The 23,464-nt window shown below is 53.9% G+C and overlaps 1 protein-coding gene across 16 annotated transcripts in view; it reads left to right on the forward strand.

Moving 5' to 3' along the window:
• The first annotated feature begins 7,151 nt into the window (after positions 1-7,151).
• Positions 7,152-23,464, forward strand: part of NCOR2 (nuclear receptor corepressor 2) — a 237,351-nt gene continuing 221,038 nt past the window's right edge. For all 16 annotated transcript variants that reach the window (XM_059876314.1, XM_059876327.1, XM_059876329.1 and 13 more), the window contains exon 1: positions 7,152-7,437. The gene's annotated coding sequence lies outside the window, so the exon portion shown is untranslated. The remainder of the gene's footprint in view (positions 7,438-23,464) is intronic.

Raw genomic sequence — 23,464 nt, forward strand, 5'->3', positions numbered from 1 at the left:
GGGGACACAGGAGGGACACACAAGATGGTGAGCCTCGCCAGCTGTGGACAGGCCTCTGGGTTCTGACCTTGCCTCGACCAGGGGCCTGTGCTCTGGGCCCATATGTGGGGCTGTTCAGGCCAAGGCTGCTCTGAGAACCACGTGTGGTAACCGCTGCAATGTGGATTCTTATAGTGTCCGGACATCCGTGCCGCCGCCACCCTGGGAAGGCTGGGGCTTTTGCTTGGCTTCCCAGGCCCAACCAGGAGGTCAGGCCACCCAGGGGCTAATTCCTAACATTCTCTGGGAGGCTGAAAAACAGCAAATGTGGTACAAAGATGCCGGAAAGGAGACCTCCTGAATCTCAAGAAAAAAAATCCAGAAGTGCACGCGGGGATGTCCAAAACCAGATGTCCAAACTAAAAAAAAAAAAAGAAAAGAAAGAACTTTCATTATGCAACTTTAAACAGTCCACAGGGAATGTGGTCAAAGCAAATTGCCCCCAACTCCCACCCCCCCGCCTCTGAACCCCAATTCCTAGGCACCCCTCCTGCACCCAGAGGCAACTCCTGTGTCCTGTTAACCTCTATTTCTCATGTGTCCTGTTAACCACTGCAAGCTCCTAGGACATCCCCCCATCCTCACTGCCCACTCATTCATTCTTCTCCTGGCCTTACTCTTTACTCCTTAAATATTTCGGGCACATTCCCACCCTAGGGCCTCTGCACTCCTGCTTTTACCCAGATACTGCATGCATGGTTCCCTCCCTCACATCTATGGTGTCTTCCTTTCCTGATTTACTTTTTCTCAGAGCACTTACCACCTGTCAATACAGCATATGATACATTTATTTAGTTTTCCTTATGGATCTGCACCTTCAGAATGTCAGCTTCAGGAGGGCAGGGACTTTGCTGTCTTGGTCACTTTGCCGAATTCCCTGAGCCTAGCTGACATGGTGCCCAGCACACAGTAGGTACTCCTGAATTTATAAATACCCTTCTGGAAGTAGCCAAGCACAGATGAGCACGTGGCTGCACAGTTGATTCCCCTTGCTCTTCTGTGCACAAAAGGGACCCCACTGCACTCCCAGGTCTGCACCTGCTTTCGTGCTAAACAATGTATCTTGGAGTTCTGCCCCCATCAGAACGTACAGCCTGTTCTGTGCTCATCCACGGCTGCCGACTGTTCCATTGGAAGAATGCCCAGGCTCCACACGGCCTGCCCCACTGACGTCCACTCAGGCAGCTCGCCCTGGGGCGCCGTGAGCAAGGCTGCGGGGACCTTCGTCCTCCTTGGATGTCTCTGTTCTTACCCCACTGGCTCCCGAGAGCAAAGATGCAAGCAGATGGGCAGCAAACACCCCAGAAATGCAGCCCTGGGAGAAAGGGAGTTGTTTATCTTCAGAGGTAATCAGGCCTATCAGACAGGGGCTTGATCTCATTCCCTGCTTCCTTCTTTCTGAAATGCACACAGTGTCATAAATAAAAGCGCAGACATCAGAGGAAGCCAGGGGTGACACGGCAGTTTCTTGCAGCGAAGGCGGGGGAGGGTGGCTGGGGGCCCTGGGTGACATTCTCAGTGATATTTTCGTCAGACTGTGAGATTGGAGAGGAGCTCTGGACTCCCGTGTGCAGGAGAGGATGGGGATTTGGGGAAATCCGCTCCCTTCCAAAATCCTCTGTGTCCTGAAATTTAACTTTCCTATGAGCACCAGGGCATTTTCCCTTCCCTTTAAAGGGCTCTTAGCACACAGGCAGTGACATAACTTTGTATTTTGAATGTCGACTCCCTGCCTGATGCCAGTTCCTGAGGGTTCGGCTTGATCTCCTTTGCTCTTCCCTCTCACAGTGCCTGGCATATAGGAAGCACTTACTAAAATACCCGTTGAGGGACTTCCCTGGTGGACCACTGGCTAAGACTCCCAGCTCTCAATGCAGGGGGCCTGACTTCGATCCCTGGTCAGGGAACTAAGATCCTGCAAGCTGCAACCAAGATCCACTGTAGTCAAATAAATAAATACATATTTAAAACAAAATAAAATACATCCTGAATGACCAAAGCTGGGATGCATGCATTGAAACCAGGCTTTCCCTCTTCCTACTCACACCGGCTCACTGGGAAAGACTCTGATCTTGGGAAAGACTGAAGGCAAAAAGAGAAGGAGGCGGCAGAGGATGAGATAGTTAGATAGCATCACCGACTCGATGGACATGAGTTTGAGCAAACTCCAGAGATAGTGGAGGACAGAGGAGCCTGGCAGGCTACAGTCCATGCGGTCACAAAGAGTTGGACACGACTTAGCGACTCAACAACGACCCACACTTATGGAAGAGGGTCTCCTGTTACCTTAGGAAGCTTCTATTTCCTGCCCCTACTTGGCCCCTCAACTTGGGGTGGGAAGCACAGGTCACTGAGTAGAAAACCGGCCTGGGGAGTTAAGGTTTTGCCGGGGTCACAAACAAGCTGGCCCCTGACAACTGTGGCCCACCCAGGCATTTGGTATTTGGCTTGGCCGTGCTTATGCTTTAAGCAGGGTGACTGTGAGTGCCTCAGGACAGGCGTGGGGGTGTGCCTGCAGGTCCCACCCACCCCATTACTCACCTCTCCTCCAGTCACAGGCCTGCTGGTCTTGCCAGGCCCTGCGGGCATTTACGTTTGCCCTCTCTCCCTTTTATTCATTTATTTATCATTATTATTATTTTTTTTTTTCTGGCAATGCTGTGCAGCTTGTGGGATGTTAGTTCCCTGACCAGGGATCGAACCCAGGACCATCACAGCAGTGAACGTACCGAGCCCCAACCACTGGACCACTGGAGAATTCCCACCCTCCCCATTTTGTGTGTGTGTTAATCGCTCAGTTGTGTCCTACTCTTTGCAATGCCCGCTAGGCTCCTCTGTCCATGGAATTCTCCAGGCAAGACTACTGCATTTTAAGGCACAACGAAAATATGAAAAGGGTGTGTAAGATCTCCTATGTGTATGCTGTTCTGATGTGTACAGGAGGCTTGCCCCTGTGATGCTCATCTGGGCACCTTTTGAGTTGTCACTGACAGAGGTCCCGACAATGAGGGGTTTCCTTCATGGGTACTCAGATGGCCAGCCTGGGGACCTTTTGGGGCCACTGGAGTCAAGGAGGCTTAGGGCTGGGAATTCCCTGGTGGTCCAGTGATTAGGAGCCAGTACTTTTACTGCTGGGGGCAAGGGTTCAATCCCTGGTCAGGCAAATAAGATCTTGCAGGCTGCAAGGTGAGGCCAAAAATAAAATAAAATAAAAAGCAATAGAAACTTAAAGAAAAGAAAAAAAAAAAAAAAAGGCGGCTCAAGGCACCATGCCCTGCAGCCTTCAATCTGACCCTCTAAATGCCTGGTTTCCCCAGGCTTGCCTAGGGGGGCATATTTTCAGGGCAGACCCACTTGGAGTGGCTGGAAGTTTGATCTGACACTGTGGTTGCCCCTATGGACTCAGTGACCCTGAATGGGATATCTTTAGGTGTCAGTCCCTGGGTGCTGTTCAGGGAGGCCCCCAACCAACCCACCATCCACCACCCACCTAGAGGATGAGATAGACAGAGGGAAGTAAAGATTCAACTCTGAAATATCCCAGAGGAGTGAGTATTAGAAAACAGGCCAGCCATGCCCAATTGCTTCTAGATTCTCCAGGGCCATGTCTGACACCCAGCCATTTTCCTCTGGGTTGTATTCATTTATTCATTCGTTCCTTCATTCTCGGTACACTCTAACTTAATGCCTATTATGTGCTGGGGGTACTGCAGTGAGAAGACAGATGAGGTCTCTGCTCTCATGGAGCGAACAGTCTGATGATAAGACAATATATAAGTGACGTGTCCAGGATAATTTTAGGTGGTGAAAAAAGATGAGGAAAAGGAATGGGGGCGGGGTAGGTTAGTGAGTGCCTCGGGAGTTTTAGATTGAGGGTTAGTGAGGGCCTCTCTCAGAGAAGGCAATGGCACCCCACTCCAGTACTTTTGCCTGGAAAATCCCATGGACGGAGGAGCCTGGTGGGTTGCAGTCCATGGGGTCGCTAAGAGTCGGACACGACTTCACTTTCACTTTTCACTTTCATGTATTGGAGAAGGAAATGGCAACCCACTCCAATGTTCTTGCCTGGAGAATCCCAGGGACAGAGGAGACTGGTGGGCTGCCATCTATGGGGTCCCACAGGGTCTTACACGATTGAAGCGACTTAGCCGCAGCAGCAGCAGCAGCAGCAGCAGCAGCAGAGGGCCTCTCTAGGGAGGCGGTATTAACCTGGAACTTGAAGTTAAATTCCTGTGTCGGGCAGAGGGAAAAGCGAGTGTGAAGGTCCTGAGGCAGGGGTGAGCTGAATAGTTTGCCAGGTATTTAGGAGGGAAACGTTGAAGAATTGGGAAGGGAACAGTGGGATCCAAGCTTAAGGCAGAATTTGGTTCCTTTGGGGCCAGAGCTCCCTCGATGCATATAACATTCCTTCACCTGTTCTAATCTGGCCCAGGTCACTTACTGGATGTCCTTACCATGTCCTCCGGTGACTCCTCTACTCAGTCTCAGTCCCCCAACCCATGAAATGGGTATATGGAAAGTCTTTCCCTCACGAAGGATTAATGAACTGTTTGGGAAGCTCTTAGTTAACCCTCATTCCCACAGGGTGTAGGGGCCCTCCAGAAAGACTGTTTGGGGGCCAGAGTGTTTGGCGGTTTTTCAAAGCTGCTATTCTTGTTAGTTACAAGTGGATCCCTGGGGCTGCTCCTGAGTCCAGTGGTGAAACATACAGAACACAGAGTAGCAATCAGGGCAGGGATGAAATCTGTGGTGGGCTGGATGTAGAGGTCTCTTCCAGCTCATTTCTGCAGAGCCTGGGTTCAGAGCACCCATCCGGAATCGCTAGCTGAGTGAGTCCAGCTACTTAAGTTCTTCATCTCTCAGGACCTCAGTTTCCCCATCTGTATCGTGGGACCCATCTCAGGAGCCCCCGACCCCCCATCTGAGGATTTCAGGGGGGCGGAATTCGTGAACTCTGAGAACAAGCAGTTGTGTTGCTCCCTGTTGTTCATGAGGATGGGATTAATAATCATGAGAGACAGGAGTGGGCAAGAAGGAGGCCAGGTCGTCTGTAGAAAAATGCTGCCCCTTCTCGGGGTCTGGGCGTTTCCATCTGTAACTTGGTAGGTCCAGAGGGTAGAGGATGGTTGAGTCTCTGCTTGACTCTTTGAGGGGTTTCCAAGTGACACCCCCCACCTCTGAACATTACAAAGCTGACAGTCCCCCTGCCTGCCTGACCCTCTTATTCCCCCAGAATCAGTCAAAGCCCAATGGCAACACTTGGGAGGCAGAAGCTGGGAGAAGGAACCCCTGAATTTACCCTCAGCACCCTCCTCCCCACCCCTGGGTCCCAAATCCCAGAACCAAATCTCATTGAATTGCAAATCCCAGAGAGTGTTCCCAGGTTACGTGTGGGTGTGGGTGGGGGTTTCCGAGTCTGCCTGGTGCAGTGGGACCCCCCCACCCCAGTTCCTCCCCTTCATCCCCTCCTCCAGGCCCCATCTGAAGGGCTAGTCCTTCCTTCCCTAGGTCTGGCTCTTGGCCTGTGGATTCTCGTGGTCTGGCTGGGCGCCTCTGGAGCTGGTGGGGCCAGGGTGGGAAGGGAGGGGACATTCATTGGCCTGAGACCCCCTACTTCTGTTCCATCCCTCAGCCCCTCCACAGACACTTCCCTTTTTCCAGATTTTGTCAGTCTCAGGTGCTCCCCACCCCACCTTCTCCAGAAAAAAAAAAAAAAAAAAAGAGCCCGAGCAGCCTGAGGGGGCCACGAGGGGCACGTTGCTACTAGGGAGGCCGAGAACCCCTGCAGGAGCGCTGGAGGCGGAGGCCCGCCCTGCCCCTGGAAACCGCATGGCCGCCTCCCCACCGCAGCCATTCCCCACTCCCCCTGGGGGTTCTCAGATGTTGGCAGATGGCAGAACTGAATCTGCTGAGACGTCGCTCCAAAAAAGGAAAGTTGAACCGAAAAAAAAAAAAAAAAATTCAAACTCTCTTACATCTTAGGGGAAAGCAGAGGAGGAGGGAGGGTCCCGGTCTGGGGCTCCCGGTGCCCTCTGCTGTTTAAGAAGATCTCCCCGGCTTTGAGAAAGCAGCCTGGGAGGGGCAGAGGAGGGGGTAAATGAGGACACATGGGTTGTCAGGGCTGCCAGTGGGGTTCCTGTTGGAGCGGTGAGCGCTTGCGTGTGCGCGGGCGAGTGTCCACATGTGTGCTCGTCCGTGACCCTGCCCGCTCGTGCCCACCACACACTTGCAGCATCGTGTATCTGCGTTTGTGTCCCTGTAAGTCCCGAATTGGGAGTTCTTGCAGCACATTGCGTCCCTACCTAGGAAAGATCAGAGAGCAGATAGAAATCCTCGCCCTCTAGAAACGGACATTCTAGTGCGTGTGTGTGTGTGTCCGCCCGCGTGCGTGAACTCCTGCCTGTGTCCGGGTTTGTTTATCTGCGGGTGACCTTATGTCTTAGGAGTCTATGTCCCAGGCTACGCTCACGTCTGCGGGGTTGGGGGTGGGGGGTGGTTGCGAGTTTTCCCTCGTGCCCACCTGGGTTAGCTCTCCTTTCTGAGGCCCAGTGTGTGAAGGTCCACTGGTGAGAGTCTTGCGCCCTACTGTGTGCGAGACCCCCCAGAGCGAACTCCACCGCTTGTGTCCCCTCGCATCTGTGTGGGTCCCTTAAAGGTCCTGTGTGTGGCCCTCCTCGTATGCCCCCTCCCCATCCACTGGTCACTCCAGAGTTAGACTGATAATTTAATAGCTGAAACGCGATTATACTTGGAGTGAAGTATCTGGGGCTGGGGAAGAGGAGGGCGCACGGCCCACTGGAGGAGGAGGGGGCGGGATGGGGAGGCGCTTTCCCCCTCCTTCCTCCTTCAGGGAGCTGCTAAAAAGAAACTCGGCGTCGCGCCCAAGCGTGTGTGTGTCTGTGTGGCAGCGTGTGCACGCGCGAGTGGGTGCGCGCAGGCCCGGGGGAGGCAACGTGGGCCCTTTAAGGAGCCCGAGGGGGCCGGGCCGGGGCGCGTCGGTGCGGGCGGGGAGCCAGGAGCCGGGAGGCCGAGCCGCCGCCTCCCGGGCTCCCGCCCCGCCCCCTCCTCCCCCTCCCGCCGCCGCCGCCGCCACCGCCGCCACCGCCGCCGCCGCCGGGGAGCGGAGCCGCGGGCAGGCCGGGCCGCATCGGAGCCCCGTGTCCGCCCGCGCCCCGCCCGAGCCGTGCGCCCGCGCCCTGCGCCCCCGCGATGCGCGCCAAGTTGCGGCTCGGGGACCGGGGGCTAGCGCCCTAGGAGGCGGCGGCGGGAGGATCGCGCCCCGGCTGGAGGCCGGGCCTGCTGCGCGCCCCCAGCCCGATCTGCACCGCCACTTGCCTGAGCGCCCGGGCGGCCCGAGCGCGCCCCAAGCCCGGGCGCCGCCTCCGCCACCTCCGCGAGGTGAGTTGGGGCTGGGGGTCCCCGCGGAGGGCCGGGGTGAGGCGCTGAGCGCGCTTCCGGGGAAATCGGGGAAGATCGGTCGGCGCACGCGGCGGAGTTGGCGGGGCCCCTGCACTCCCGAGTTGGCGCTCTCGGGGGGTGGCCTGCTGGGGAGCGAGGCGCCCCATAGACACTGCGGCCCGCGTGCGTGGGGGTGCCGGGGAACTTAGGGGAACTCCAGCTCCCCTGCGAGGGGACGGGAAGGAGGGAAGAGGCGTTGGGGGGAGGGCGGGCGGGGGGGGGTGTCTTGGAACTGCGCAGGACAGCCCCCCACCGTGTGCCACAGCCCTGGGGGCATGGCCGCCATGCGCCTCCCTCCTCTCCAAGCAGCCCTGGACTTGGGGGGTGACACTGCGCCTTATTTTCCAGCGGGCAGTGCGGCTCGGGGGTGCCCCTGGAGATGGCACCCTCGGCTCCCCGGCCTGGCTGCTGTGGAAGGCGCCTGGGAGGGGTTCCCGCCACGGGGGACTGGGGGCCGCCGGCGTGGTCGCTCCTGGGCGAGGGGTCGGAGGGCTCTGGGTCGGGGTCCCGGAGGAGAGGCGCCCCTTGCTCCCCCCTCCCCCTTGGGCCGGTGTTCCTGGTGTCTGGGCCTGCCTCCCGTGGCTGGTGACGCCTCATGGGGCCGCCTCCTGGTCCCTCCCCCGGGCTGTGCGGATACTTGGGATGCCACTAGTTTGGGAAGTTGGAATTCAGAACTGATCCCACTTGGGCTGGACCTGGAGGCCCCCGGTCCTAGTGCTGGGGGAGCACCCCCGGAGACTTGGCGGGGAGTTGGGGGGAGACCCGTGGGGAGCGCCTTCCCCACCCCGGACGCTTGCAGGAAAGAGCCCGAGAGAGCGAGAGAGGTCTAGGCGGGCGGGCAGGCGGGCGAGACACGCTGTACCTGTGAGCTGCTGTCGCCCGGGTCCAATTAACGTAGGGCGCCCGGCGTTATTTTTACATTGTAGGTTTATTTTTTTGGAAGCGAGGGCCCTCCAGCCGCCTGTCGCGCGCTCCGGCTCTCTGAGGGTCTGGTGCAGGCAGCGGAGGCGGATCTGTGCTGTCGGCTCAGCCTCCTCGCTTCCTCCCCCTCCTCCTCCCCCCCTGTTGGTGAGAACTGGTTTTATTATGATTTTTTTTCTTTTTTTTTTTTTCCTTTTGCAGATTTGGAGGAAGGCTGTGAGGGAGGCAGGGAGGAGGGATGGGGAGAGGAGCCCTGCGGGCTGGCTGGATGAGGGAGTTCTGGGCTTGTTGGGGGTTGTGTTATCCGTGGCCTTGACTTTGCCCTTTTTAAACCAGATCTGGGTCCCCGCCGTTGCTTTGATAGAAGGGGTTCTCCGGGCCTGGAGTCAGCTGGGAGGACGTCCCCGGGCATTGTTATGTACCTCGTGGTGGGTGGTCTTTTTTTTTTTTTTGGATTGAGGTGTAGGGGGAAAGCCCTCTGAGAAAGTGAGAGACCTTGAACCCGGGGAGCTGAACCATTCACAGCCGGCTCGTGCAACGTATCGCCTTTGGTGGGAATCACACTTTTGCCACTATTGGCAGTGTGACTCTGGACAAATTACTCAACCTCCCTGTGCCTCAGGCTTCTCATCTGCAAAGTGGGATGATAATAATAATACCGAGTTTAGAGGGTTGTTGTGAGAACCAAGGGTGGGAATACATAGAAGGTGCTTGTATATGTATCACCAGTTACTGTTGTTATTATTATTACTCCTGAGTTCTAAAACTTGGTCTTTACTCCAATGGCCTGGAAATTTGATGAGAAGGGGCGGCCATGCATTTTGCCAGGAGATGTGGTGAAGGGAGGGGGCCTTCTTTGCAACCCACCTCCCCAACCCCTTGACTTTTCCCCGTGAGGACAGAGAAGGGCAGGTGGTGCCTTCAGCCCACTGAACAGATGCGCAGACTGAGTCCGGCTTGGGATTGGCGCTGGGGCCGGCCGCCGGCGGAGAGCCGAGGAATCGCAGGAGGCGGTGGCGGCGGCTGCCAGGGCGTCCCGGGCTCTGTCTGGCTTCCTCGCGCCGGCTGCCTTGTCTTTGCTTGGAAATTTACCACCGCCGCCGCCGGGTGCCCAGGGAGTCTGCGGTGCCCAGACGTGGGGGCGGGTACCCAGCGGGCCCCAGCCCCTGCCTCTTCCCACCGAGCTTTTTACGCTTGCTCTGGGATCAATACTATTGATAAAGCCATGTAAATGGTAATGTGGCTGTCAGGCCCCCGTGAGGGATGGAGACCCCCTCGTGGGGCAGAACCCTCCCTCCTTCCTTCCGCGAGGGTTTGGCTACGTGGGAAGGATTTTATTTGGCATAATCCGTTCTTTTTTCCCCAATTAATAATACTCATACCACCTCCTAAAGATTTCTGAGGGCTCTGCAAACACGAATTTAGCTGCATGAAAGGCCCGAGCAGGGAAGGCTTGATTGTTCTCCGGGCATGGGGGTTGGGGGGATTGGCCGGGCTCACACTCGCCGGCTGGCTGGCGTTGGAAAGAGGCCCCAGGAGTCCTGGCCCCCAGCATCTTGCCATTCAGTCTGGATGGAGGCTGCCTGGCCTGGATCCCCTCTGACTAGAGGTGATGGTACTCCCAACCTGGCAGTGGGTGGAAAAGTTGGTTCACGCTGAGATTTTTTTTTTTTTTTTTGCGGGGCAGAGGGGTGGGGGGAAGTGCTGCTAGGCATAACCCAGCTGGAGGGGTCTCCCTTCTGTAAGAAGCAGAGATGCTCCTGCAAGAGACCTGGAGCTCTCACCCCATCCTTCCAACAGCTCTCTGAACCGTAAATCCCCCACATCAAATGCTGCCTCTGACAATAGGGGGCTGAGAGCTTTTATTTGTGTGTGTTTTTCCCTCCTCCTCTATTTCCTCTTCATCTTTCTAATGCCAACAGCAGCCTCCCCAGGTGATACCTTCAAGACCAGACTCCCTGCCAGGGAAACAGCTTGGAGGAACTGGTCCTTCCTGCCCTGGGCGCCCAGGGAAGGGGGCCAGGAGGGGATGGGAGCCTGGGTTGCCTGCTTGGGGAGGGCCAGGCTGCCCAGGGTCAGGCCAGGGGAGTCTTCTTAAAAGGCTTGTTCCATGAGTGGGTATGCAGAGTCCCCCAAGGAAGTGATGCTTAGAAAAGATCATCTGGCATTTTTGGAGGATCCTTGGAGGTGGGGAAGGGACTTTACAACCTGTCAAGTGAAGTTTTGGTTTAGGAGCTGAAAAATACTAAATATGATGCAGTAATCCAATAATAACAGCCAACATATATAAAGTGCTTACTATGTGCCAGGTCCACCTTCATCAGGAATCTTTTTACTGTTCATTATTGCGCTGTGAGGTCAGGGCTCATATCATCCCATTTTATGGATGGCGAAATGAAGCACAGAAGCACAGAGAGGTTAGGTGACTTGCCCAAGGTCACACAGTTTGGATATGGAGCTAAGAATTAAGACCTGGGGTTACTCATGGTCGCCTTGGTGCAGCAAGAATGAACATACTGCAGACCTGCTCAGTGGAGCTGTCACAGAAGACAGGAAGAAAGAAATGATGTTTCTTATTTGAGCAGCACCTATAGATCTTTGCCCTACGGGGCTGGAGACTGAGAACTTGCTCTCCCCAGGATTCGGGGAGGGGGGACAGTGCCAGAAGCAGGTCTGAAGTTCCTTTGAAGTCTCATCTTATCTTAAACATTCATGCAAATTTGGCATTCGCTGTAGCGACAGGGCTGTGTTTATTTTGAAATGAAAACATGGTTTTGAATTATTTAGCATGGCGTATTATGGGACTCCAGAAAACTGCATCAGATGAGCTCCTGCTTGCTGGCGGGCAGCCCTGGGGTTCTTTGTAGCTGGAGACCTTGGAAAGTCCTGCGGTGGATGACAGCTTTTTCCGGTTTTACAGATGAGGGCGCGGGTCAGAGGTGCCAGGCCAGCCCCAAGGTCATATGGTGGTATGCCTTTCTTATGATGATCAAAATCATCATCACTGTCTTTCTTTTAGTCGAAAGTGAGGCTTTTCTGCCTGGGCACTTCCCCACCACCACGCCCAGGGGGAGGGAACTTGGGAACTTTCGGTTCATAGATCCGTAAAGAATCATCCTAAACCAACAGCAGAGGACTGTCTGGGAGTGTTTTGTCTGAGATTCGCACCACTGATCATTGCAAAGTTCCAGTGAGTTTCCGCCCCGGCTTAGCCATGTGCAAGCAGAGTGCCCTGGGACTGATCCCTGCCCCCCTGAGAGTCTGGGTGCCGTGGTCTGTACAATGGGCATATTACCCACTAGGGCCGTGGGGTAGGGGGAGAGGATTAAAGGCAGAAAGCTAGAGCGTTGGGTTTAATTTCCGCTCTGCAGTTTCAAGTTGTGTGATTCTGGATGGGTTATTTAACTTCTCTGAGCCTCAGTTTGCTCATTTCTAAAATAGGGATGATGATGATTCTACTTCTGGTTTTATTGTTAGGAGGACTCTGTGGATGTCATGATATATCACAGGAGCTGTTGTTATTTTGCCCCTCCCCGATGCTCCCACCATTGGAGAGGGGAGACTTTGCGCCTGTAGAATTTTTGTTCAACCTGGGTCCTCACTGACGGGCTGGTTGGATGCAAGCTATTCTTTCTAAAAGGCTGCTGGGAAGGATCTTATGGAATAATCTCTTCACCTGAACCCCGTGCCTGGGCTGGTTACTCTCTGGAGGCAGCAGGCTCCTCTCCTGTCCGACTGGTTGGTGATTCCCAGATCTGCCCAGGAGACCTGGGCCCTTGAAGGCCAAGGTTTTCTGTTCTGCTTTTAATTCCCTAGCACCTGCTGGGAACTGAAGTTGGAGGGCTTAGGCCGCCTGGAAAGTGGGGGGAAGACTGATGGGGAGGACACAGGGAGCCTCCTGGGGGAGAGCTGAGCTTCCCCTTACCCCTGCGGCTGGGGGGTGGTTCTCGAAAGGGCTCCTTTGAATCAGACCTGGCTCAAATCCTGCTCCCCTCCATTAAAAGCCTTTCGGCCTCAGTTTTCTTATCCTTAAATGGGGGAGTGGGATATGCAAAATAACACCCCTGGGAAGACCATCTAGGGCTGCACTGTCCTGGTGCTCCTGGTATTGGTGGGGAACATTCTGGACCTTTGCTGTCGCCTAACCATGAGGTGGGCTTCCCTGGTGGCTCAGACGGTAAAGAATCTGCCTGCAATGCAGGAGACCCGGGTTCGATCCCTGGGTCAGGAAGATCCCCTGGAGAAGGGAATGACACCCCACTCCAGTATTCTTGCCTGGAGAATCCCATGAACAGAGAAGTCTGCCGGGCTACAGCCCATGGGGTCACCAAGAGGCGAACGCGACTGAACGACTAAGTGCACGCACATATGCGCACCCGCTAGGTATGTGTGGCTTTTGAGAGCTTGAAATGTGGCTAGTGCCGGCTGAACTGGCAATTTTATTTCATGTTAATTAACTTACATTTAAAAAGCCACATGTGGCTGTGTCTGATGCCTGCCCTGGTCAGAAGGCCCAAGACTGGATGATGAAACAAGATTCAGCATATGGGAGCCGGGCCTGACTCTCAGCAGCTGGTTTTTTTCCTTCTTTCGTGTGCTTTTTCTCTGCCTGGAGCCACCGGAGCCTTGTCATCTTGGAGGGAGACTCCACATTCTGTGATCCTGTTTCCCAGCAAAGCCTGAGTCTCTCCCGGGTGCTGGCCTGGACTCCACAGCCCTCTGTCTACTTTCCCTTGCCCACCTCTCTCATGTCCCCACCCTCTCCTGCCCTACCAGCCTCTGTGGCAGCTCTGTCCAGGAGACCTTTCTGTGATGGTGCGAATGTTCCAGACCTGCCCTTAACCGCTCTCTACAGGTGGCACTGAGCACCTCAAGGGAGGCTAATGCAACCCAGGATCGGACTGTTATTTGCTACTTGATTTTTAATAACATTGAAAATGTGATTTTCCTGTGGCTCAGCAGTAAAGAATCTGCCTGCCAATTCAGGAGACATGGGTTCGACCCCTGGGTCGGGAAGTTACCCTGGAGAAGGAAATGGCAACCCACTCCCGTATTCTGGACTGAAAAATCCCATAGACAGACTAGCCTGGTGGGCTACAGTCTGGAGGGTCTGTAGAGTTGGACATGACTGAACGACTGAGCACGCACACACAAAATATGACTAGTGGGCTTTGTTCCTCTTGGGCAGCTTGACGGTAGAGCCTTGCCTTCTCTGTTTTTTTTTTTTTGTCTTGTGGCTTGTGGGATCTTAGTTCTCCAACCAGGGATCGAACCCGTGCCCCTTGCGGTGGAAGCACAGAGTTTTAACCACCGGACCGCCAGGGAAGTTCCCCTTCTTTCTTGACTCAGGGCCAAATGCCAGAATTCAGGCCACTGGCTGTACGTTATTACCCTTTCTGGTCCTACCAGGCCAGCATCCCTGAGACTGGGGAGCTGGCTCAAGTGTCCCCTACTTCCTCCCCTGACTGTCCTTTCTGCAGCACGGGAGGTAGCCTCAGGTCTGTGCAAAGTGTGGGCCGCTCCCACGGGGGGCTGAGTTGAGGTTCAGGAGTCTTGGACTCAGGCTCAGAAGAATCTCAGGTTTGTAGAGATGATGGTCCAACCCCTGCCTTGACTGTGTCCACACCTGCAGATCCGTTGAGCAGGCCTGCTTCCCACAGGGGCTGTCGTGGTCTGTACTTTTTTCCTGCTATGGATTAACACATTATGGATGCCTTTCCATGTTGATAACAACTAGATTAACTTTGGGAGAGCAGACAGCATTGCTTTTTATTTGTCATTTGAAAAATACAGAAAACCCCCAAAATGATACACTCCTAGGGCTTCCCTGGTGGCTAAAACGGTAAAGAATTCGCCTGCCAATGCAGGAGACACAGGCTTGATGCCTGGGTTGGGAACATCCTCTGGAGAAGGAATTGGCAACCCACTCCAGTATTCTTGCCTGGAGAATCCCATGGACAGAGGAGCCTGGTGGGCTACAGTCTATGGGGTTGCAAAAGAGTGACTAAGCAATGACAGTGTACTCCAACCCTGCCACTTGCTTTTGGGCTTTATAAAAACTTATTTTAATAAAAGAAGAAGCATGGGCCTGTTAAAAAAATTAAAACAGAACACAGGAGGTGTCGAGGGAAGTCTCCTTCCTGTTCTTGGCCTTCTGTTTGTGTCCCCCGAGGCAGATCCACACGGGTCTGGTTTCCTCTCAGAGATACTCCGGCCATATGTCCGCCTCACAGGGACATAGATGTGTGTGTTCCCTTTAAAAACAAGCACACACATGGTATCACACCATATTTATGTCTTTCTTTCCTCCTTTAAATTATAATACATCTTGATTTATTCTGAAATATATAGAGAGCTGGGGTTCACAAAGTATGGCCCGCAGGCCAAATCCAGCCCACCTCCTGTTTTTTATATGCCCAAGCTGAGAATGGTTTTTACGTTTTTTTGATGGTTGGGAAAAAAAAAAAGAATATTTTGTGACATGTGAAAGTAAGTGAAATTCAAATTTCAGCATCCGCTGTCAAGTTTATCAGAATGCAGCTTCCTGGTGGCTCAGGTGGAAAAGAATCTGCCTACAACATGGGAGGCCAGAGTTCGATCCCTGGGTAGGGAAGATTCTCCTGGAGTAGGGAATGGCTACCCACTCCGGTATCTTGCCTAGAGAATCCCATAGATAGAGAAGCCTGGCAGGCTACAGTCTATGGGGTTGCAAAGAGTTGGACATGACTGAGTGACTAACACATGCTCATTCATTCGTGTATAGTCTGTGGTCATTTTCAGGGTCAGTCAGTTCAGTTCAGTCACTCAGTCGTGTCCGACTCTTTGCGACCCCATGAATTGCAGCACGCCAGGCCTCCCTGTCCATCACCAGTTCCTGGAGTTCACTCAAACTCACGTCCATCGAGTCGATGATGCCATCCAGCCATCTCATCCTCTGTGGTCCCCTTTTCCTCCTGCCCCCAATCCCTCCCAGCATCAGAATCTTTTCCAATGAGTCAACTCTTCGCATGAGGTGGCCAAAGTACTGGAGTTTCAGCTTTAGCATCATTCCTTCCAAAGAACACCCAGCACTGATCTCCTTTAGAATGGACTGGTTGGATCTCCTTGCAGTCCAAGGGACTCTCAAGAGTCTTCTCCAACACCACAGTTCAAAAGCATCAAATTCTTCGTTTTCCGGGTACAGCTGCAAAATTGAGGAGTTATGACAGAGGCCGGAAGGCTGACAAAAGGTGGAATATTGGTTCTCTTGCCCTTTACGTTTGCCGACCCCTGATAGAGAGCTGCCATGCTCTTTTTAACTTCAGCATAATCTTCCAGGGTCATGTCAGAGGAACGGGGGCCCTTAAGAGGGTTGTGAGTTTAAGGGTCACACCAAAGACTTCTCTGGTGGTCCCGTGGTTAAGAATCCTGCCTTAGAATGCTGGGGATGTGGGTTCGATCCCTGGTCAGGGAACTAAGATCCTGCATGCCATGGAGCAACTAAGCCCACGTGCCACAACTACTGAGCCCACGCCACAGCTAGAGAATCCGTGCACGGCAACAAAAGATCCCACGTGTTGCAACAGAGATCTGACACAGCCAAATAAGTAAATACTAAAAACAAAACAAAAACAACAAACAACCCTTATTCTTGCCTGGCTCACTGTTCTCGCTGTTATGCTGATGCTATTGTTGAGTGCAATAGGAAAGTGGGGATGGTCAAGGCAGCTGACCTTTGGCATGGATTTTTGGGTTCTTAGATGGTGTTTGAGGCTATAATCTCTTCTGTCCAGGGCTGAAGGATTGCTATAACACCTGGTGCTACATAGTTTTCACACTTGTTGCAAAGTCACTTAGAACCCATCTTGTTTCCCTCTTTGCTTTGGCCACTAGGAAGCTCAGAGCCAAATTTTGCTGCCTGCCTTCAGCAGTCTAATCTGGTTTGTGTTTGGGATTCTATCCTGATTTCAGATTGGTTCATCCCTGAATTTTCTTCTTGGGCTTGCTCTCTGAATTTTATCATATCATATGCATTCCTAAAAGTTGTCTCAGAAAAAAAAAAAAAAGTTGTCTCAGTTCTTGAAGGGTGAGCTGGAGCAGACAGGAGCAAAGAAAAGGGAAAACACTTGCAAGATGTTTCCATGTTTGTTCCTCCTGAGTGCCTGTGGGGGTGGGGGTGGGGTGGGTGATTTCCTAATGGATAATTCTAGGGGAAGCCAAGACCTGGCCCCATGGAGTGTCTTAACAAAGGTCATACCCTGGGCAAGAACCTGGTCGTTGGGTGTCATCTTGGGTTGGGGCTTTGGCTTCCCAGGTGACTCTAGTGGTAAAGAATTAGCCTGTCAATGCTAGAGACACAGGGAAGCTGGGTTTGATCCTTGGGTCAGGAAGATCCCTTGGAGTAAGGTATGGCAACCCACTCCAGTGTTCTTGCCTGGAGAATCCCATAGACAGAGGAGCCTGGTGGGCTACGGTCCATAGGGTTGCACAGAATCAGACACGACTGAAGCGACTTAACACACACTTACGCCTTGGGTTGGACTCAGGAAGATGACAGTCAGTAACCTGGAAGGTGAAATATCCCTATCGGAGGCCCTGGGGCCCTTGTGAACCACTTGGCCTGAAGGAAGGCCCTGGAATCGGATAGGTGACACTTAGCACTCCCCGGTGGAGTGTCACTTCCGTCTGTTCTGTAGCCAGGGCCCAGGGATTTTGGAATTGTTGCCGTGACAATGCTGAAGGTGTGTCGACACTTAGGGGCCTCTGGGCTCTTGTTCCAGCCTTGGCGCTCTGCTGATGCTTTTGGATATTTCTGCTTCCTTCTGTTGACCCTGGGATATTTCTTTGAGCTGGAAAGGAAGTAGGGGGAGAAAAGTAAGCCACGGGTAGAATCAGATGAGATCACAGCCAGCTGCCCACCGGAGTGCACGTGTGGGTATATTTCCCAGGGACCCGTGGGGCTGACTCTCTGCCTCCTGTCTCCTGGGCTTGGCTTGGTTTTCGGTGACTTGTGTTTGGGTTTTAGGGCTTGTGAACGGGAGCTCGAGTGAGCCACGGGGCAGAGTCCAGTGCAACCTAGGACAAGTAATGGAGCCGCTGCATGAAGTGCCTTAGTTTACTCACCAGGGAAAATGGGGTTATGAATGCACACAACTCAGGGTGTGGTGAGGCAAAGGGAGCTAAGGGGCCACTGGAGGCTTGAGTTAGTAGTTAGTCCAGCAGGCCCTATCCTTGCCCCTCACTTTCCTGTCTGCAGCTCATAAACCCAGGGAGCCCACTCTGGGACCAGGCAGGCTGATCCAGCCTCCTTTACATTGTTCACAGATGTCCTAAAGGGGCTTCAGAACTACTGTGTCCCAAAATGGACCTATGGTTCCCCTTTGCCCCCAGACTCCCAGCCTGAGCTTGCTCCCGGAGTGTGGGGCCAGGCCAGAGACCTGGGGGTCACCCTCTCACCCGCCCAGTGCCCGCAGAAGCCTCCATTTGTCTTGCCCCCACAGTCTGTCCTGTGTAAGCAGCTACGGGGTGGGGCCACTGGGGCAGTGCCCTGACCTTACTCAGAGCCCCGTGAGCCCGAAGGGCTTCCCAGCACTGCTTGCCTGAAATCCAGGCCCTTCTCACTGCCTTGGAGGCCTGTCTCCCCAGCTGCCCGCTGACCTCTGACCTCCCCGTGGCTGGCCACCCCTGCAATTAACTGTGTGTTGTGTTGGAGTGGTGGGGCACTTCTAGCCAGGCAGGTCTGGAGGGATGAGTGGCAGGGGAGTGAATTTTTCTTTGTGGCCTGGGGGTTCCTCTCTGGGAGATGCTGGCAGTCAGAAGTCCCTGAGGCCAGGCCCAGAGGTGCACATGGTGGGGCCCCCATGAGGAGAGGGGTGCCTCGAGGGCCCCTGCTTGTCCTCAGGCTGAACTCTGGTGCCCGCCACAGACCCTCTGGGAGCATCGCCCAGCGCTGCGGTGCTGTCTCCGTGGCCATGGCAACCGCCTGGCACCGGGGCCCTGCTCGTTAGGCTAACGAGGCAAGCCTGCCAGGCCGAGGTGGGGGGCCGGGGATGTGCTGCCCCGGGGCTTGGCGGGACTTGTCTGCCAGGCCACCGGGCCAGGAGTGGAGCAGGCCCTGAAGATGCTGCAGAGCCCAGTGGGATCAGGGGTCCTCCAGGGTCCTGGGGGCTCAGGCTTGGTTGGCAGGGTGGGGTTCTGGTGGGAATTAATGTGTGGTGGTAACTCCTGTGACCAATTAAACCAGGAGAGGATGAAATTGCGGGGAGAGATAGAGAGGCGCCCACTTTTCCTTGCTGCATATACCCACCAATGCGGTCTCCCATCCTTATGTTTTATTTTATGGTTTATCTTTTGGCCACGCCTTGAGGCATTTGGGATCTTAGTTCTCTGACCGAGGATTGAACCCGTGTCTCCTGAATTGGAAGCTTAGTATCTTAACCACTGGATCACCAGGGAAGTCCCCCTCTTGAGTACTTTTAACCATTTTCACTTTGGCCCACCTCTGCTGCCTACTCCATCTAAGCCACTGTACTGGGTGGAAGAGGGTCCCCTACCAGCACACCCCACCACGGCCCCCCCCCACCCCTGCCCACCACCAAATTCATGTGCTTCCCTGAACCTCAGAGGGGAGGCCTTATTTTGAAATAGGGTCGTTGCAGAGGTAATTAATTAAGATAAGGTCATGTTAGAGTAGGGTGATCTTACATGCAATAATTGGACTGGTGTCCTTAAAAGAAGAGAAAGCCTTGTGAAGATGGAGGCAGACACTGGAGTGATCCGTCTACAAGCCAAAGAATGTTGAGGATTGCTGGTTAGATCCATGGAACACACTCCCTGCCGAGAGGAAGTAAGTACCTACCTTACACCCTGATTTCAGACTTCTGACTTCCATAACTGTGAGAGAATAAATTTGTATTGTTTTAGGCCACCTAGTTTGCGATCATTTGGTAGAGCAGCTCCAGGAAACTAATAGAGCTCCCATCATCCCATCACTTGCTGGGACTATTGCAGCAGCCTCCTCACCAGTCAGCCTAATCATGTTCCTCACATGGCAGCCAGGGGGTTTTGTTTTAGACCTGTCCCTCCTGTGATCAGAGCCCTCCCATCTCAGGCAGCATAAAAGCCAACTCTATTTATTTTCTGCTCTGGCTGCACCACGAAGTATGTGAGATCTTAGTTTCTCCACCAGGGACTAAGCCTGTGCCCCCTGCTTTGGAAGCTTTAGCCACTGGGCCACTGGGGAAGTTCCAAAAGTCCACTCTTTATTGTGCCTACAGGTCCCTGCACAGTCTGCTCCCCCATGCCCATTCAATTTCAGATCTGTTCCCCTGATCTGAAACCAGCCACACTGGCCTCCTTGCTGAAATTCACTGACATGCTCCTGCCTCAGTGCCTTTGCACATGCTGTGCCTACAACACTCTTCCTCCAGGTGTCTGGATGGCTGGCATCATTCCTTTGCCATCTTACGCTCAGCTGCCACCTTTACTGTGGGTCCTTCTCTGGGCATCTTATTTAAAACTGCACCTTCTCCACCTCAAGCCCTCTCCTCTCCTCCTTCAGTTGTTTCTTAGCACGTGTCTCCTTTTGATGAACTGTGGTTTCGTCTGTTCAAAGTGCTGTTTTCCGTCAGCCCTGCTAGAATGCGTATTCCAGAAGGCAGGGACTATGGTCCACATTCACTGCCGCATCCTGGTTCTAGAACACCTCTGGACACACAGTAGGTGCTCAATAAATGTGTCGACTGTCAGGTGCCGGCTAGGCATGGCCTGACCTGGCATCCCACTGCAGGATGTTTTGGGACCCAAAGTTGTCTGTCTGTCCCTGCATCTGATACCTTTGCCCTCACCTGAAACCCCCTTCCAACTCACCACAGGACATCACCCTGCCCCACCCCCCCAGGTCCCTGGGCCTTCAGCTACTCCCTCCCTGTCTCTCTTGTGGGTGGTCAGGATGGTCCTCTGCAGAGCGGAGCTGGTTGCTCTGGAGAGGGCGGGGTTTGGGATAATAAGGTCCTGGCTACTCCAGGCCTCAGTTTTCCCCATCCATGAAATGGGCACAATCAGATCACTGGTCTCTTGAGGCTGTTGGAAGGGTTAAGTGAGGTGACACATGCAGGGGCTCACTGTCTGGCACTGAGAGCTCAGAGAAAGACTTAGTTCAGTTGGCATTTGGTGGTGTTGGTATTTTCAGTTTGCTGTGTGGATGTTCCCTTTGCTGTTTTTTTGGAGGAGGGGTGAAACATCATAGCTAGATGACTCCAGGTGCCTGGGGGACTTTAAGCCAGTGTTCCCTTGGGTGGGTGGCCTCTGGATGTTCTTGTGACCTGGGACAGCTCCTTCCTGGCTCTGTACGCCCCGGACCCCATCCCAGGAAAGGGAGTCCTGTGCTTAGCGGTGGGGATGGGGAAGGTGTGAGGGGAGCATTCCCAGGGCCTAGAAGCCTGTCTGCTGTTAGAGTGAGAGAGAAGACCCCAAGTAACTCCATGAAACCCAGGGATGGGAGGGCCCCTTCTCCCTTTCTTGGGCTGGATTCTTCTTTTGCTCTGAGCCTCAGTTTCCACATCCAGAAAATGGAAGTAAATGTCCTCCCTGCCTCCTAGAGGGGTAGGGTGGATTAGGGCACCTAGGGTGTTCTCAGTGATGGTGACCTTCCCTGGACAGGTGATGTGCATGCCATCTCCCTCCTCGAATTCCTTGTTTGGTCTCTGTGCAGGGCTCAGGGGTTGGAGGTGGAGTCTGAGTTGACAGAGGCTTTCCGGGCAAGTTCACTGCATGCTGTTTCCTATTAGCTCATTTAAGCCTCACGATAATGAGAGCCTCACAATGACCACAATCACACTTGTGGTCAGAACTGTTAATTTTCCTGTTTAATGATGGGGAAGTCAAGGCACAGAGGGGTGATGTCATTGGTTCAGGGCACACAGCCTGTAAGCCCCTTCCTTGGTGTGTGGTTGTCGCGGGGAACATCTGGACTTTCTTTCTGTCTTCCTCCCCGCTGCCCCTGGACTGTGGACCCTGGGGGCTGGCCCTGGGTGCCTTGGCCTGGCCTGGCCCATCCCCCTTGAGGTCATCCTCTCAGGCTCCCCGCAGGCTCCTGGGCTCTGCCTTGCAGGAAGATGACCCCACTACTGAGACTATAAATAGCAGCCGCAGTGGCAAGCAGGAAGCTGCTCATGGCACCTGGGCTCTGGCTGCTGCCCCCTTGCCGCAGCGCCTCCTGGAACTGAGCTTCTCCTGGTGGAAGTGCCAAGGTGGAAGCATGTGTGCACCCCAGGCGTTGCTCTGCAGGTTTGCTGTGTGACCTTTGGGCCCTCCCTGCCCTCTCTGTGCCCCTGAGCCCCTGGCTATGTGTCTGGGATGCCTCTGAGCTCCCTGAGCCGTAAAGAGTGTCTCCTGGGTGTTTGGATGGCAGCCAGGGAGGTGTGGAGGGCTTGGTGGATGGTTTGACATGGTGGGGGTAGTTTTTTCCTTGGAGGGGAGATAAGTGGGAGGAGGGCATTGATGGAGGCTGGAGAGGGGAGATGGGCCCTTTTTAAATGCAGGTAGGAAGGGGAAGATGGGATGGAGCTGCCTGGAGCATCCTGGACTGGGAGGTGGACCGTCAGCATGAGCATGGGCATGGGCATTTGAGACCCATCTTGGGTTGCTGTGTAATTCTTGTACAACTTCTCTGGGCCTTGGCATCGTCCTCCCAGATTTATCTGGCAGGAAAGAGATGCACAAAGGCTTTGAAGCAAGGAGACTATATCACTGTGTCCTCTATCATCTTTCACGTTGATGGCTGCTATGTTAATGTCATTATGTTGGGTCATGGGACAGGGTTCACCTTGTCTCTGTCTGCATTGCCAGGTCCCTGGAGGCCCGGCTCCAGGGTGGGGTCAGTGAGCTGTGGTCATTAGGAGCAATGGGGAAAGGGTGCTGACTCACTCCAGGGATGCCCCAGTTGGTCGTGCTGCTGGGTACATTGGGTGGCCTGTGTTTCCCCAGTCCCTCCTCACCACCCACCCCTGTCTCTGGCTGATACCAGCTACGCAGTGAGGTCTTGGTCCTTGGGGCAGTTTTCCAAGTTTAAGTATCATGCTACAGGTCAGTTGTACCTTGCAAAGCTTTCTGTTTTCCCAGAGGTTAGATGCTTTCTTAGTGCCAGTGGTGTTCTTGACCTAGAATGCAGGGACGTGAAGAAGAAGGTTTAACAGGACGTCTTGTTACGGATCTTGCTGGAGTAGGAGATGTACAATAGGTTGATTTATGACTGGTCCCCCTCAAACCCACAAAAGGTGCCTGAGGAGATTGATGGATGAGTTATTTGTTGTCTTAGAGAAGTCTCTAGTGATAAGCCATAGGGCTCTGCTTGATTCACATTTTCATCAGAGGCTAGATTGAGCACCCTTGGGATATGTATTCACCATCCAGGTGACATAAAGGGGTATGCCTTCTCTCGCTGTGTAGGTGTGGAGAGACTGAGTCACGTGGACTCAACAGTTGCCTCCTAGAGTTCAGGGTTTGTAGAGTGGGCCTTTGGAGTGGTTCCCTCGAGCCCTAGAGATGTTTTGGAGCCGGTGGTAAGGCAGATGAATGTCTCCTTCAAAGATCTGCACAACCATAAATCCCACAACCTGTGGTTGTTCTGGGTTACACTGTTGTTCAGTTGCTAAGTCGTGTCCACTCCTTGCCACCCCATGGACTGCAGCACGCCAGGCTTCCCTGTCCTTCGCTATCTCCTAGAGTTTGCTCAAACTCATGTCCATGGAGTTGGTGATGCCGTCCAACCATCTCGTCCTCATGGCAATGGGGAATTAAGGTTGCAGATGGAATTAAGGATGTTAATCATCCTTTGACCTTGAGATGGGGGAAGTTATTCTGGATAGTCGTGGTGGGCTCAGGGTAATTACAGGTGTCCTTATGCGGAAGAGGCAGGAGATTTGAAGATGCTGTGTTCCTGGCTTTGAGGGTCAAGGACGGGGCAGAGAGCCTAGGAATACAGGCAGCCTCTAGAGTCTGAAAAAACAAAGAGTGCATTCTCATAGAGAACCCCCAGCAGGGGCATAGCCCTGCTAACACCCTGATT

This window comes from Bos taurus, chromosome 17 (genome assembly GCF_002263795.3).
Source record: "Bos taurus isolate L1 Dominette 01449 registration number 42190680 breed Hereford chromosome 17, ARS-UCD2.0, whole genome shotgun sequence".
NCBI classification, from domain to species: domain Eukaryota; kingdom Metazoa; phylum Chordata; class Mammalia; order Artiodactyla; family Bovidae; genus Bos; species Bos taurus.